Genomic DNA, 17,361 nt, shown 5'->3' with positions numbered 1-17,361 from the left:
TAGGCAAACTATCTAAGCGAAGCACCACCATGAGTTGGCGCGAAGCGTACAAGAAAATTTTGGCCGAAAATGCCTCCCAGCTCGCTGGAAATGACACTTCCCAGGCCTTGTAAGTTGCATCTAAGCATTGTCTATTTTTAAATTACTAGCGATATCATAGAGAAAATTAGCTCGGGGGGGGGGGGGCGGTCGCCCCTTCCCGAAATGCGTCATGTTCCCCGACGACTCGGTCGAGTTCAAGACCAGCCACAGTTGGTTCCATTGCACAATTGAACAATTGTTCAAGGCGTCCATACACACACACACACGTTATGCTAGACCATATATAGTATATATATATAGATACATTAGTGAGAGAGGAAAAATGGAAACGTCAACTAGATCACCAATGGTGCAGAAGCTCATACCTTTTCGAGCTTAAAAATGTAGGGCCCACAAAACTTTATGGCCCACCAAATTTCAGGCCATTTTTCAGATTCCACCAATTTTGGGCCCATGAGGGATACCCCCCCTCCGTTAGCAGAATACTGGCCACACCACTGGCTATAATTCCTATTTTCCCCCTTTTAATCCTGTTTTACCCACTCTCTCAAACAATACCACTGACCTACCCTATTAAACTTTCTCCCCTCTACCTGAGCAGACCTGAAGTATGGAACGCGAAAAGGGCAACCGTATTTCGTTGCCTAAACTAAGTTTGTTTCGTTGCCTAAACTAAGTTTGTTGCTGTCTAAACTAAAGCTGTTGCTGCTAGTTTACCATGTTGCCGTTGGTCGTTGATGTCTAAACTTACGTTGATGTCTAAAGTCACGTTGACGACTAAACGCGCCTTAATGTCTAAACTCACGTTGATTTATAAACCTTACGGTTGATGTCTAAACTCACGTTGATGTCTAAAACTTTCGTTGCTACGTTAACTTACGGTTGATGTCTAAACTCACGTTGATGTCTACACTTTCGTTGCTATCTAAAGTTCCGTTGTGAACACATTGTGAACGAACATCATTCTTTCTTTTCAAAAAAATTATAACAATCAACCGCAAGTTGCTTCCGTGCAGTGCTAACAACATATCTATTACAGAGGTTTTCATGCTAAATACAGCTAATGATGTTTTCTCAAATTTCCCTAGATTTGTTTGGTTAATAGTCCCTTACCCATTGTCTGCAAACATGCTTGCATCTTCAGTGCTCAATGAACGCAAAGTATGATGGTTTAACTATGTAACGCGAAAAGGGGGGGGGGGGGGGTAATCGTTAATGTCATGCCGGATTTGTAGCAACAGCCATGTAAATATCCTTAACAACCTGATTTGTCGAACAAAATCACGTTGCTAACGATATTTACATGATAGCTGATACAACTCCGAGGACGTTATTTACATTTATATTGTTAATGTCATATTTGAATAATTGTTTTATCACAGAAAGTTATGAGTTGAGACAATCTATGAATTTTGCGGGAAGCTACCACAACATCTCTGATACTGAAAAAGGACTTTAAATCTCACAGTATGTTATGTTCTCTCCCTTTTGAGAGTTGATAATGTAAAATGTGCATTTATACCACAGTTATTTCTTCGTTGCAAACTTGCGTAAAGTTTTGCGGTCCCTTTGACACGTGCTTCAAGTCATGATTCTGGTGCAACACTAATTCGTGTGCATAAACTACTGCAGTCATACATCGTCAAAAGTAGTCATTGAAGTTTCGACATTGCGTAAAAATGTTATTTAAATACTATAATTTTCGTGGAGTTGGTTGTTTCCAAATACTGAAAAGCATCCAGGGTAAATGTTGGATCAGTTGCTCTATGGTTGGATGTAGTCTGCGCTTCGTGAGTAACAAGAGGGGCACAGTATTGAAGTACGTAGGCAATATGACTCACAGAACTAGTTTACTAAACCCGCCAAGCAAGTTCATTCGTAACACCAATCCAGTTCGGAGTTTCGATTTGCGAAAGGGATTGTGTTGTAAATGGAATATACACAAACCTCGCTCAGCATTGTTAAGAATTTTAGACCAAAAAACCAGCTAACATGTTATGCAAGAAACGAATCATCCAAGATACACTCGAGTTTTGACTAAGGCTATGTGTTGTAGGTAAGGTGATATGATCTTTTCTCCACAAATTTTCAGGATATGCGCATGTGCAGTTGAAACTCCGAAGTTTGAACAGGCCTAATACAAATTGCGTGTAATTTAGCGAGATATGCACACTACATTTGCGGGGATATTTGAAGAGTTGGGGTAGCTGGTAAAATCGCTGCAGGTCAAAGCATCGAGGTACTATATACGGAGTTGGAGAGGAGGAAAGAGTGGCAGGGCAGGCGAAATGAAGGTCGCCATATATATATTGTGTAGAGCATTCACAAAGTACAGGCAGTGATAAGATCGCATCTTCTCAACTATAAACACTAGTAAAAGTATAGGTCATATAATAAACGCAATTGGTGTTCGATCGGGACGAAAAAGTTTGTCTTTAGTAATATTACTGTCATTCGTTTTACTTGATTGCCGACATTCACAACATATCCAGACATCATGTAATGGTTCAATAATTTAATTTTAAGTACAGTATTTTATGCTGGCATTTTGTCTCGACACTCGTTTTACTTGATTACCGACATTCCCAGATTATCTCTACAAATTGTTGGAGGGGCTCAATGAAATCAGTTTAAAAGTGCAGTATTTTTATGCTGGTACTTTGTCTAGACACTCGACGTTGTACTTGATTTCCGACATTCACAGCGTATATGCATAGCCTATAAGTATAACATAACATTTTAAAAGTTGTTTACCGTGCAGCCTCCTATTCGTATGAGTTGTAACGCACATGTTATCTGATAGGCTGGCTGTGGGAGATACGGTAGCTTATAAAACAAGGTTTCCACAAGTTTGCGTTTGGTGACTCCAAATGGACTTGGACCTCCAAGACCCCTATTTTTTTTGGTGCAGGTGTGTATAGCCACGTACAGTAGACTGACCTGTGTTTATTTAATTTATCAAAATGGTGGTTCGGCCATTTCTATAGTAACAGCTAGTTCTGCTTATACTAACACCTTTCTAGTGTACTGAAGTCATCGAAACCTCAATGCATTTTGCATTCTGGTTTACATTACGCGGTTGAGCAATTTTGAACAGCGCCGATAGCAACAACGTAAGTTTAGACAACGACGTATGTTTAGACAACGGAAGTTAAAATAACAACGTGAGTTTGAGCAACAACGTGGTAAAACAGCAGCAACAACTTTAGTTTAGACTGCAACAAACTTAGTTTAGACAACGAAATATGGTTGCCCTTTTCGCGTTCCATACTGAAGCACTCCTTGCCAAAATTTTGGCTGGCTGCCTACATACCTCAGGCTCAAAGACTTCTAAGAATCGGCAAGTGCTGATTGGCTATAGGGCTCTCATGCTTACAGTTCAACAGTTAATAACAACTCCCAGTCCTGCTTTAATTCCACTAACAGCCTCTGCAGAGCTTAACCACAAATGTAAACAAACACTGCAGAGACTGGGAGACAAATTAAAGGAGCTTTGGCAAAAGGTGAAGGCTCAGATTTTTTTAAACAATGGGGATTAATTGTAATTAATTAACTTTTGACCAAAAATTATTAGGCATCATCTTATTCATACACAATCCAACAATCATCAGTTCAACTTTGAATATGATCCATCAAAAACTTGAGGAGACTGAGATATTTGAAAATATTACAAAGAATGACCCGTGATGACCCCCTAAATGACATTTGACCTCAATTTTCCGAACACCCCTCATAACCCTCATCCCGAGGAACGTTGTGACCAAGTTTCATTATAACTGGCCATACACTGTACGAACAGGAGCAATTTGAAAATATAGGGCGGCGGCCCGGGCCACAAAAGACCCCTAGTTGATCTTTGATCTCAAATTCATGAACACCCTGAAGGTAAAACTTCCATAGTACTATCGTGACAAACCCTCAACATTGTACCATGGAATCTGTAGGAGAAGAAGCATTTTGCGTATTTCCACAAAATGGCCCATTACGGCCCACAGGTGACCATTGACCCCAAATTTCGGACCATCTCTGATGGCCCTATACCCAATGGTCCTTGTGTCCAAGTTTCATGAAATTCCATTAAATACTGTGTGAGTGGGAGCGGTTTTACCAATTGTTGACGGATAGAGTGATAGAGTGATAGACGCCGCACTGTAACAATAGCTCACACCAGCATGCTGGTATGAGCTAAAAATGAAGTTGTCGGTGTAAGGGGTAGGGTGAGGCGCACGTCCCCTCTGTAATCTTCGATCTGTCACTGGCTACCCTGTGTATATAATAGGGATCAGCGCTGTAATTATGACTGTTCCTCTTTCTCTTCCCGAGGTCTTGGCGTTTATCTTCTACTTCCTCCTTTTCTCCTTTTTCTCTCTTTCTTCTTTTTCTTTTCCCTTCCTTCCTCTCCTCCTTTTCTTTTTTCTCCCTCTTTTTCCCTTTTTTCTTCTCTTTTTTTTCTCTCCTCTTTTCCTTACCCGGGGGGCGCGCGCCCCCAACGCCCCCCCCCCATGGATACGCGCCTGAACTTAATCAACTTCACATCAGGACTTCATGAAACAAGATTTATAATTTATCAGCTTTAACCACCAAGTACCTGAATAGGCTTCTCCATGAAGCTTGGCTTTTATTATTATTATTGATCATTTAATCTCTAGAAATAATTATTTCTCAAATTGACGAACAAGTTCGTGTTTTGAGAAGATAAAAACGGATATGACCTTTTAATTATCTCCAAAGGCCATACAGCGATGTTCACTTTGAATTTTATAAGTCACGTTCTACGGATAAACTTATTGTTGATTTATGACTATCATGGTAACAAAAAAATACTAAGAAAAAGAGAAGAAGATGGGGAAAAAAAGAGAGAAAGAAAATGAAAGGTATAGACATCATTAAGATAATTCACCCTAGTTCTCTAGGGAAATTACAGTATCAACCTTGCAGAAAGTGGATTTACTATAGGATTGCGTTCGTGGAGTTCCGTTGTCATGAAATGCATTAATATATATATATATATATATATATATATATATATATATATATATATATATATATATATATATATATATATATGTTGATACTAGTTGAGACTATAGTGGAACACTAGTAGTTGTAACTCGGAGTTTCACGCGTTATAGCGATCGTCAGACAACTCCGCTATAACGCGTGAAACTCCGAGTTACAACTACTAGTGTTCCACTAGTCTCAACTAGTATCAACATATATTCCGCTCTGTCCACTGGACATAGAGCACTCTGCGCCAAGATAGACGCCAACCAACCAACTCTATATATTCAGGGTTATAGCCACGCCGGCCGGCGGCGGCCGGTGGTAACCGCCACTCACGCCTGCCGGCCGGCATTGGAAGTGAATAAACAGTCCACCGGCCGGCACAAAAAATAGTAAAATGCTTGTGAAATACAACAAAAGTAACAAATTTATCTTTCCCTTGCCGTAAAACATGATAATAACGTCACCTTTTTCTGTTATTTGCCCCTGGACCCCACCAGGGGCCCTTAAGCGGGCCCCTGGACCCCCGGCCGTGAGATGCGAGAGCTTCGCTCGCTACGCTCGCTACGCTTCGCAAATTTATTTAACCAGCACTCACAATCTCCTAGCTATAACCCTGATATATATATATATATATATATATATATATATATATATATATATATATATATATATATATATATATATATACATACATATATACATCCGTGTACTCCAAAGAAAATAATAATAATAAACAAGAGTAGATAAATAAGATACGACTCCTTATTTAGTACTGTGTTAAATAACATACTGGTATTTTCGACCTTTGTCAGCAATACTTGACAGTGGAATGAAAACTACAAAATTCTGAGAGAAAGTTAAGTTGCAATTTTTTAAGTTGATTCAAAAGATTGAGTCGTCTTTGCAAAAACAAAAACCAAATGATTTAAATCTTTTTCAATGCTAGCTTACCGATAGGCCACATTTTGCACGTCATAAAGCTATAATTTTGCCCAGCAACGTATATCCTTTCCATATTCGTAGAATATTAAAGGGTATACCGTATATAGCCATTAACCAAAATAAATTGTATTTTCTGCCTGAGGTGTAACTCTATACAAAATCGCTAGCCTGGCTTCGACCCTGTAAAGCTGCACATCAATTAGAAATTCGAGACGAAGAAAATGCCCGTTATTTAGCGACGTCTTTCTGTTTTTTACATCCTCAAATTCTTCTCCAACGGCAATGTTTAAATTCGAAGTTTTGTTTTTGGTGTTTTTTTATATAGTGCTTTTCAGAGCGGCTTTAACTGTTAAATGAAAACAAAACACAGCGGTCACTTATGTACCTAAAAAAAAACAAGTTCATTTTATTCGCTGTTTGAGCAGATGTATTATCAGTTAGAGGCCATATTTGGAGTTAATTTAAGAAAGAAAATAGCAAAAATGGGGTGGGGGGGGGGGAGGAATACTCTTGATGTTAATAGGAATAAGGAATAAGTCTTTATGGACTTTGACGAGGCTGCCAAGGGTGGTGGTGGGGGTGGGGGTGGGGGATAGGGGTTGTGTACACCTTGCATCTCCCCCTAGGTCAACGTCTCCCAACGACTACGACACTAAAACCAAACCAAACAACTTGCGTTGCTAACTATAACGATAACACCACCGTCGGATGTACGCATATAATAACATATGTTTCTCTTCTGTTGCATGTAATCGATAACGGAACGCTACTTTCTTTCTCCGAATTCTATATGTAAATCAAACATTATATGAGTTTGTTTCCATCAGTAAACAGATACTTATAAAGTATATACACAATAAATATTTCATTTTGTTACATACAGCTGTCAATACAGGGATGCATTTCACATCTTTAGATAATTCCTGTTACAAATAAGCGTTATATTAACGAACGTACTAACGAATATCTCTGTGCAGTCTCTATACCATGCATGAGAACACAGACGATGCTATGCAGGAATAATTTACGTCCAAAATTTATTAGTCGTTGCATGTTAGGGCAATTTATTCGGTTATATGGGATAAATTTCTGACTAAGCTGCCCACCATATAGAGTCACTCAAGCGTACAATAATACAGATTAATGAAGCTTCTGATTATAAAACCACGGGAAATTTAGTTCTTTTCTTACTAACGAATAACCGAGTCGGGTATAGAGTGGTATTACCAGATTTAGGTTACTTTTTCCTCTCACATATCAGCGCAGCAGGAAGTTCTTGTCTAGGCGAACAGGGGAATATGCAAGCAGCATATTTGTGGTAAAATATGCTGAAAGTAAAAAGATAGATCATAATACCATTCGTTCCATTTCCACACCAACTTTTTTAGTTTCCTTTCCGTTTGATGCATTAATTTCAAAGATTTTTTCTTTTATTTGTTGCATAGACACAGGTGTTCAGCAGCTGTACTGAAATGTACTTCCGGGGGGAGGGGGGGGGGGGGTTGTTCTTGGTTTTGTTATAGTCTTTTGTCCTATTTGAATATTATTGTGTATTTTGCTTTATATACTTTTGATTGGTCTCTTCTCTTTCTCAGTGTTGTTAGGGAGAGGAGCACCCCGTCAAGCCCGCAAGAGTTTATTGTTCCGCTTCCTTCACTTCATGTATTATTCACTACTACGTCATGTTATTTGATATCTGCAACATTTAAATGCATGTTGTGAAAACAAAATAAATAAATGAAATGGATAAAAAGAAATTTATTCACTTTAGGGAAAATAAGCATAAACCCATGAATGATTAATTTGTGAAGATACTATAAGAATAGCAAAATTTGACATTATTATTATTATACGAGAAAACGTACATCGAATGTATAACCCCTGAAGGGTTAAAACTAACTTAGGAACAGATTCTAAGAGTCCGACATTTTGCATAAACCTCTCAAATAGACGTCCCAGACAGATATTTAGACAGTTTATAAATGAAAAGATAGGACAATGTCATAAAATTCAAATGAATGGAACCGTTAGGGATGGGGAAAGGGGAGGTCCTATACTATTGTAATTCATCACCACCTTTTGGAGTTTTAGTTGGAGCATTGAAGGGCTGAAGAGGGGGGGGGGGGGTGGGGGAAGAAAAGAGCTTGTCCGCTTTCCCTTGTTCGTAGTGTTAAATTTTTCAATATTTATCATAATTATTTATTTTGGCTAAAATGCATCAAAGATTAATGTTGTATCTGAGCTGTTTCACCATCAGAAGATAACGGAATTGTCCACCAAATGACTCCATAAATATATTTATAAGACATGGTTGAAAGTGATCTAAATCATCCAAAAATGCCAGATCAGAGTCTACGAGATGCATTATGCTTATCTAATACAATATTATAGCAACTGATGTCCACTTTCACTTTGAACAAAAAAAAAATAGAAAAAAAAACAACAGAGATAAATAGAAAACTGAAGAAGACCATAAAATACGGTACCTGGCCGAAAGAACATTGATTCGGCTTACTGAAATCATATAGGCCTAGTAAAGATAAATCAACCGTGTTATTTTTTTCTGGTGTACTCATTTCAGGGAAATTTAATCGTAATAAGTAATTGTCACCTTTGAACGCTAGCGTAAGATCCACGTAATGTGTGTTCGGATTTGTACTGGTATTACAATATACCGGTAGTTACCTATATTCACACCCATCCTTTTGTTTAAAATACAATGTAGTTTTACTAATGCCTGGGGAATTTGGGAAATTTACTTCGTGCCAGCGACATGTCCGGATACTTCTCCGCACTCGTGAAAACTGTCACGTTGTCATAAAGTAATGATCTACCGATGTATGATGCCAATAGGTACATTTAGTACAAAGTACGATGATTTTATCGTCGTTTCAAGTCCCATATTTACCCTAACCTCTCCCACCCCAACCCGACATATTTACCCTAACGTCTCCCATCCCATCCCACCCCAACCCGAACCCCCCCCCCCCACCCCAACCTCTCTACCATACACACATTGAAGTGAGCCATATATACCGTAACTAACAATATACACGTAATAAAATAACTGTGTGAATATTTAATAAACCACATATAGGTGTGCTAACCACCCTCTCATGCAGTTTTAAGGTTGTATGGTGTTACTAACGTGTAATTAAGCTATCGTTCCTTTCCAAACGACAGGTCATGCGTGTACTAGAGACATGTTAGGTTGTTAACACGGTATTTTCAATCACTTTTACATACACGAACTAATAACCTCTGTTTACATTAACTCAGCATTGCAAATGAGATACGGTTGATTGGTTGACTGCGGTATACCAGGCGCGTATCCAGGGGGGGGGCGTTGGGGGCGCGCGCCCCCCGGGTAAGAAAAAGAGGAGAGAAAAAAAAGAGAAGCAAAAAGGAAAAAAGAGGGGAAAAAAAAGGAAAAAAGAGGAGGAGGAGAGGAAGGGAAAAGAAAAAGAAGAAAGAGAGAAAAAGGAGAAAAGGAGGGAGTAAAAGAAAAACGCAAAGACACCGGGAAGAGAAAGAGGAACAGGGACATCTTTACAGCGCTGATCCCTATTATATACACAGGGTAGCCAGTGACGGATCAAGGATTTCGGAAGGGGCGTGTGCCTCACCCTACCCCTTACACCGACAGCTCCATTTTTGACGTTTCCATTTTCCTCTCTCACTATATATATACTATATATGGTCTATCATAACGTGTGTGTGTGTATATACGCCTTAAACAATTGTAGAATTGTGCTATGAAACCAACTGTGGCAGGTCTCGAACTCGACCGTGTCGACCGGGAACATGACGCATTTAGGGAAGGGGGCGACCGCCCCCCCCCTTCAGCATATTTTGTTTTATGATATTGCTAGTAACTTCAAATGTAGAAAGTGCTTAGATGCAACTTACAAGGCCTGGGAAGTGTCATTTCCAGCGATCTGGGAGTCATTTTCGGCCAAAATTTTCTTGTACGCTTCGCGCCAACTCATGGTGGCGCTACGCTTAGATAATTTGCCTACAGGCTTCGCCCCTCCCTTGGCAAATTCCTCGCTACGCGCCTGTTCGAATTTGTAAAGCAAACAGCAGATATCACATCATATCAGTGAGCCTTAAAATGGCGTTCCAGGATGAACAGCCTCAAAACTGTCCGACTTGCCCGAAAAAAATAACCAAAAATTTTCGCGCGCATACCGTACGCGCGTTCAACATACTAATGTCAATATCATATATGCAAGCATCGGTTATTACATCGCATGCCATCGTATACCGTACGGTCCGTGAAAGTTGCGCAGTATACCGCGGGATGCTAATGTAAACAACGAAATGTCTTATGTAGATAGAGAAGAAGCATGGAGGTCCAATTATGTCAAAACTCTCTTTTACATTAGTAATGGCGAATTAGGGGCTTCAGCCCCCCCCCCCTCGCCTCCTTCGCCTATGTGAGTAGTGTTCGGTTTCGGAAATATCTGCTATTTTTTCATTTCCTTCAACCAAGTTATATAATAGCCGTTATAAGAAGTTTTAATATTTGTACACCAATAAATCTGAATTTTCGAAATTTTCTCACCAACATTCTTAATCACACTTCCCTCTACTCGTGCAATTTTTACCGGACTGTTAGGGGTTCAAGGAGGTTTTTCTATATTGGTCGTCCATAGATGAAATTTTGTGCAACATTTCAGGTATGTTTTGAAGTGAGTTTATTCACGAGAATGTGAATTTTCAAATTCTCAACAAATAATGGGCCTAAAACCTTGAAAAGTGGGGCTGACGGATATTGTGGGCCGCGACGATATAGAATCACCTACAAAAGCAATGATCCACAGGACATGCGATGAGGTCGAGCATGATGTGTGACTGCTGACAATCTTCAAAATGGTTATGGATGGAAAAAAAAACTATTGGGAAATACTTGGTTCTCAGACAAAAAGTGTACATCTGGTTGGTCATTTACAAGCCCGAGAAGTGCCATTTCCGGTGATCTGGGTGGTATCAAAACCAGAAATTTTCTTGTACGCTGCGCGCCAACCGATGGTGGCGCTCCGCTTAGATAGTAATTCGCGCCCCCCGGGTTAGAAAATCCTGGATACGCCCCTGTATACTCATGTCACAAATTTATAGTTTTAACAGAGATACATTCCGGTGGCTAAATTTCATTGTTTTACCAAAAATGCTGGATTTTGTTTTTCCATTTCTTTAAGTTAAGACCAAAGCCTTACAGCATTTTGTGTTGGTTGATACATATCTTTCCCTTTAAATGATCAATATATAAAGCATTTTATTGTAGACATAATGTTTTTTTTTTTTTTAAATTGTAAAAAATCTTGATAAATAAATCTGTCACAAGCATCGTTGTGATGTCATCGTGACGTTTGGGTTGAAAAAAGTTTTTGTTATCCCCAAAATAAGTAAGTTATCCAATAACGAAATTACAGTCCTACAATCAAATTGTGTATTGATGAAATTCGAGATGAAGACAACGTTGACAACTATAAGCAAAGATGCCATTTATCACGTATCAGGTACAAATCAACGGCAGTATTCTGATAAGAAAAACACAGTTTTGAAGAATACCTACTACGATTCTATTACTATATTAATCGTTTTGTCGAAAAGCCAAAACCACTGTCACTCTGCCTCCGGCGGTCAGAAAAAAGTACAAGCAAAATGATTGCCTACCGCAAATAAGTTATTCATTTAAATTCTTTATAAGTAAGTATATTCGCTAAAAATAATTGAAAGCTATCCTTTGCTATACATTTGATATATATATATATATATATATATTGCATTAACATAAAGTCTGTTCAAAGTATCTCTTTCGAGATCCGGCTTTAGGAATCACAAATGATTTTCGAGTTGGTTAGCATCATGTTTGATCTCTAGAGTAAGGCAAAATATGTCACCAAAAACAGAACTAGTATTGTTCGATACAGGTGACAAACGCCAACAGTGGAATTACGACCTTCCTTACCGGTTTCGAACCTCTGGACATACAATCAGCGTCCATAGCCTAGTTGGTTAGGGTGTCCGCGTACAGAGCGGAAGGCCCGGTGGAGGCTGGAAGTTTTTTCACTGTTCTTGATTTTCCAACTCATTACGATTTTCATTTATATATATATATATATATATACATATATATATATATATATATATATATATATATATATATATATATATATATATATACATATATACACATTTTCATCGGAGAGAGTATTCAATCGTAATAACTTGTTTACTATAGTCACTGTAATGAATACATTGCCAATATAAAGGAAGCCCTGCAGTTTCAACGGTACATTGTAATACGAATCTTGGGTAAGTTGTTTAAATCGGTTAAATTGTTGTGATATTAATTGATAAAGGTAGTTGATGGAACATGCATACAAACACCACTGGACATATAAGCTTCCATAGCCAAGTGCAAACCCGGGAACAAATTATGATATCAAGCCCCCACCCCTCCCCCCCCCCTTTGTTGGCGTTTCATATTCTATGAGTGTATACATATAGTACAAATAGGAGAATACACTTTTCTCTATATCGTATTTGTCCTTGAACCCTAATTAACCTCGTGCCCCAGGGTGCACCCCCTCTGTTCCTCTCACTCTCATAAGTCTGCCCTTGTCACAGGAATGGATGTTTTATACTAAAGTTTAGAAACCCCTTATCTTTAGCGTGATTTACAGTTATATGACAATTCAAGTCTGTATTGTACAGAATTATTTCATTTATTTAGCATTGACAGAATGCATGCTGTGTGTTTTTGAAAAGTATTATTATTATCATTATTATTTTTATTATTTTGTACTCAGGTCAACGCCCGGTAGAGAGCAATCAATATAAACTGGCGAAGAAAAATAAACGCAGTCTATCAAGATGTTTATCTCAACCTGGCGTGTTATCCAACGTCGATGGTATACACGCTTTGGAAATTTTTGCATTTAAATGAATAACAAAACATGAGAATGAAGAACTAAATAGAACCCATATGTTGTAAATCATAGTTTTGAAGTATCTGTAGAGATAAATGCGATGGTAGTGATATACATATAAAGTTGTTTCTAAAGGCAATGAATGTAGTTCACTGTAGGTTTCTACTTTGGTACCAGATCTGTATAACAATTCTCAGTTCTTAGACATTAACAGATATGGAATGGAATGGAAAGACTGCTCTAAACTGAGTACGAAATAAATATGTGTCAATTACTATTTTCTGGATTCCAAACACTGCTTAAGTTTGTTATAAGTGTATTATTTATTATGAACACATTTCTTAAAGCGCTGAAATATTTGTTATCACTGTAAAATAAAAAAGAAGGTTTACTTAGAGTGAGTTTTTGGAATGGAATAGCGCGATAGGGGAGGGGGAGGGTGAGATGGGTTAGGGAAGCACCCGTAACATCAGGGGTGTTGGTAGAATTATAATGTAGTTGACTTCTTGTTAAGTCGCTTCCTGTTATGTCGCTACAGTCAAAGCTGTTAAATAGAACAGCCAGGCTTTGTTTTAGTATGAAATAAAGTAAGAATGTTTCATATGAAATTTCGCGATAACAGTGCTCTTCTTCTCAATATACATGTGTCCACGTAAGGACTAGGTTTATTTTAGATCATTTTATATTTTTATTCAAACAGGGTAAATTTACAAAATCATAAAAAGACAAACTTGTGCAGAACAAAACAAACAACATCTTTAAATGGATCAGTGCTAGCCAATCACCAACCCACTCCAACCACGGCCACCTTTCTGGAGAGGCTGTCATTCGGGGGGGGGGGCACCCCCTGTGGATACGACGTCATGTCGGCCAGTAAGGTGTCTACGGGGAGGAGTATCAGCTCCCTCTTTTTGAGATATGTTGGTAAAATGCAGAGTGCTTAGATGCAAAAAATGGTGTTATATTTTACCATTTTTGGCACAATGTTGGCGGAGAATGTTGTGTTAGGGTAGAGGTGAGGACCCCAGACGTATACATAATTGCTGCCCTGTTGTTTTGTCGTAACTATAAAATGATATGGAAAGCAGGATTAGCTATAGCAGACGTTACAAAATTAAACATATTACCATAGCTGCTATCAACCAATCAAATTTTCAGGGAATCACTGAAATTATCCAAAAATATGTTTGTCATAAGAAAAAACACAATCGTCTGTACCAATTGTACTGAAACTTCTTCAAATAAATACAGCGAATCTTCTGCCCTTATACGAGATCCTAGACCTTAAATGTTATTGAAATTTCTTAGATATAAAGTATAATATTTTTTGGGTATTCTATGCCCTCTACATATGAATAACATTTCTGTTTTAAATTCAAATTATAAAAATAGGCCTTCACGAGGTGTTGATAATCATATTGACAAATTGACAAGTTGATAAACTGTAAATGAAAAATTATTTTCTCGATATTTTTTTTAATGGAAGTATAACGTAAAACCAAGTCATTGCATTTAGTACCATCACAATGCTAATTTATTTGATATTCTAGTAATAATACTGAATAGCGTATTAAACTGCATCAGGCCTATACAATCTATTGAACTTACTTTTCACTTAGATCCCAAAGTACATGATATCTGTGCAGTGATAAGCCTGATAAACTAAGCTTACACCAAGTTTTTACCAAATCGTTTTTACTAAATGTTTAAATAACTGGTAAGATAGCAGTGTTTTAATTATGATTATTATTTTCAAACTGTTCCTGGTAGGCAGCTACATTGGGAGTTCTTTGAAAAAGCAATGAAATGGATCGTTAAGTGGTACCGTGAATTATTATCTTCCCTCCCTCCTCCCTCCTGCTCCCCCCCCCCCCTCCGCCCAACCCCACTCATTCCAAATGATCCTTGATATTCCTAACATTTGAAGAACAAAAAGTACAATATGGTAGGCTCACGTCACACCTTTCAATCGAGTATTTTATCGAAATGAGGATTAAGAAGTTACAAACAAAGATGCAATGACCATATTCTTACTCACTTTTAACAGCAACGGTTGCAAGGTTTCAATACTCCTGTCGATTTAATAAGAAATTGAATGTTTCCAAACATTGTTAAAAACGAAGCCCCTGATGGTTTGCCACGATAATGTCTTCACATCCGTTTTTTACACATTGCAAATAAAAAATAAAGTAACAAAATAACCTCTACGATCGCTCCTTTTGAAATCTCCGAGTAAACAACCTAAGCTATCGACCAGATATACCTCAGTGCTACAACAGTATTGGTGAGTCATAAGATCAAACCCGTATAGAAGCTTATTCCCTTAGCTCGTCCAACTGTACCAAATAAGCTCTTAACGGAGGTGGTGAAAATCATTTAAATGACGGAAGGCGCGGAAAACATGTATTACGTATATGGGAAGAAACTCTATTGCCCTGCGTACACGTACGGAAAAGAACGAACGACCGTACGTCGGCGCATTTACTCTTATGTTAATAACCAAGCAATATCGTCTGCTGCATGTGTGACGTCATAGCGGCCGTCAGATTAAGCGGAATCGTGTGTACAAGAGTGTAAATTGGTAATATTCCGTGTGAGGGCGATCTTATTGCAAGCGTGTTAGTATCAGCAGTTGACCTGCCACTCTCTAGTATTCAGAAGAGGTATTGCTTTAGTCGAGGATTCCCCCTCCCCCCCCTCCCCCGCGCCCTTTTTGTTTAGTAACAGTGAATGCATTTTTAAATTCGTGGATTATATTTGCCAGAATTTAGGTAACCTCCAGCTGGAAATGTCAACCAATGATATTATGATATTTTACAATAAAATATTTTAAGGGTAATTATTCCTTGAAAGTGGTCTATGGAAAAGTCAATGAATGAAATTATAACATTGATATGGAAGTTTATGTAATATTAATTATGAATGATTAATTGTTTTGTGCAAGGTGAGGGGGGGGGCAAGAATGCTTTGAAAAGTTGTCTTTGGAACAACAGTAATGTTTGTAACAATTAACGAGCGCAGGACCTGACACTTATCCTTGGATAATACTAATACTGATAAATAATAATAATAATAATAATAATAATAATTATATTATATGTACTGAGGTTTTGGCTATCTATACAAAGTGTAGCAGATTACATGGTATTGAAATTGGTGGTATCGAAACTAAGCTTCTTCAGTATGCGGATGACACCACATTCTTTCTGGACGGTAGCCAGTCATCCTTAAATGAAGCTCTCCGTATTCTTAACATTTATAAAATTTCGTCGGGTTTGACCATTAATATGGATAAATCCATTTTGTTTCCTCTCGGGTCTTACGTCCATCTCCACCCTGCTTTTGTAAACAACTATAAAGTTTTCCGCTGGTCCTGTTAGGATGTTAGGTATTTGGTTTACGCACAATGGGAACGATCTCTTTAGATTAAACTATATATCCAAACTTTCGAGGCTTAAAAGCTGTTTGCGACTTTGGTCTACAAGAGATCTTACCCCGGTGGGCCGCAACGTTCTGGTTAGAAGTTATGCACTATCACAGCTTGTGTATTTGTTTTTGGTTCTTCCTAACCCACCGCGTAACTTTATTAAGGATGTAGAAACTACCATTTTTGATTTCATTTGGTCAGGAAACCCGGATAAAGTCAAGCGAAACAGAATGGTTTAGATAAAGGAGGTTTAAATGTTGTGCATATCCCAAGTTTCATTAATAGTTTAAAATGTACCTGGATAAAGCGTTATTGCGATAACACTGAAGGAGTCTGGAAGCTATTTTTTACTGACAGTTTGTCCAAGTTAGGTGGAAAGCTGCTTTTTCAGTGTAATTGTAAGGTGGAAGATCTCCCACGCTTGTCTAATATGTTTGTAGACCAAACAGTTAGAGCCTTGCTGGAGGCTTCTTTTAATTCTCCCTCTGATAACTTCGGTAATCAAATAATTTGGAACAATCATCATATTCGCATCAATAAAAAAGATTTTCTACTATGATTTCATGTACAAAAAGTGTGTGAAGTTTGTTTCGGATTTTTTTTGACATTAACAATAAGGCCCTAAGTTATCACACTTTCAAAGAAAAGTTCCAGCTGGCACACTTTCCCTTTACTGTTTACTGGGGACTGATTCGCAGTATCCCTCTTCAGTGGCAGCAGAGTGGGTGTAGCATAAATGACATTACTAATTTAAATATTGATTTGTTTGATAACATATTGTTTTATACAGGTTCTGTTTCTCAGTATCTTTATCGTAATTTCTACATGACTAAAAACGCCGTGGAGCCAACTGCTATGGCCAAATGGAAAGCAGAGTTTAGGGGTTTCAGTTGTCACGATTGGAGTAACATTTTCAGTATGCCCTGGTACTCTATTTCTGAGACGAGACTCTCCTACTTTCAATTCCGTTTCTTACATAGAATTCTTCCAACCAACAGACTCCTT

General features: G+C 38.1%; 1 protein-coding gene across 1 annotated transcript in view; it reads right to left on the bottom strand.

The window, feature by feature from the left end:
- Positions 1-15,397, bottom strand: part of LOC139976438 (von Willebrand factor A domain-containing protein 5B1-like) — a 76,168-nt gene extending 60,771 nt beyond the window's left edge. Inside the window, exon 1 of the mRNA XM_071985163.1 lies at positions 14,968-15,397. The gene's annotated coding sequence lies outside the window, so the exon portion shown is untranslated. The remainder of the gene's footprint in view (positions 1-14,967) is intronic.
- Positions 15,398-17,361: the final 1,964 nt, after the last annotated feature.

Source organism: Apostichopus japonicus, chromosome 11 (assembly GCF_037975245.1).
Source record: "Apostichopus japonicus isolate 1M-3 chromosome 11, ASM3797524v1, whole genome shotgun sequence".
NCBI classification, from domain to species: domain Eukaryota; kingdom Metazoa; phylum Echinodermata; class Holothuroidea; order Aspidochirotida; family Stichopodidae; genus Apostichopus; species Apostichopus japonicus.
This window is presented reverse-complemented; position numbering and strand designations above follow the sequence as displayed.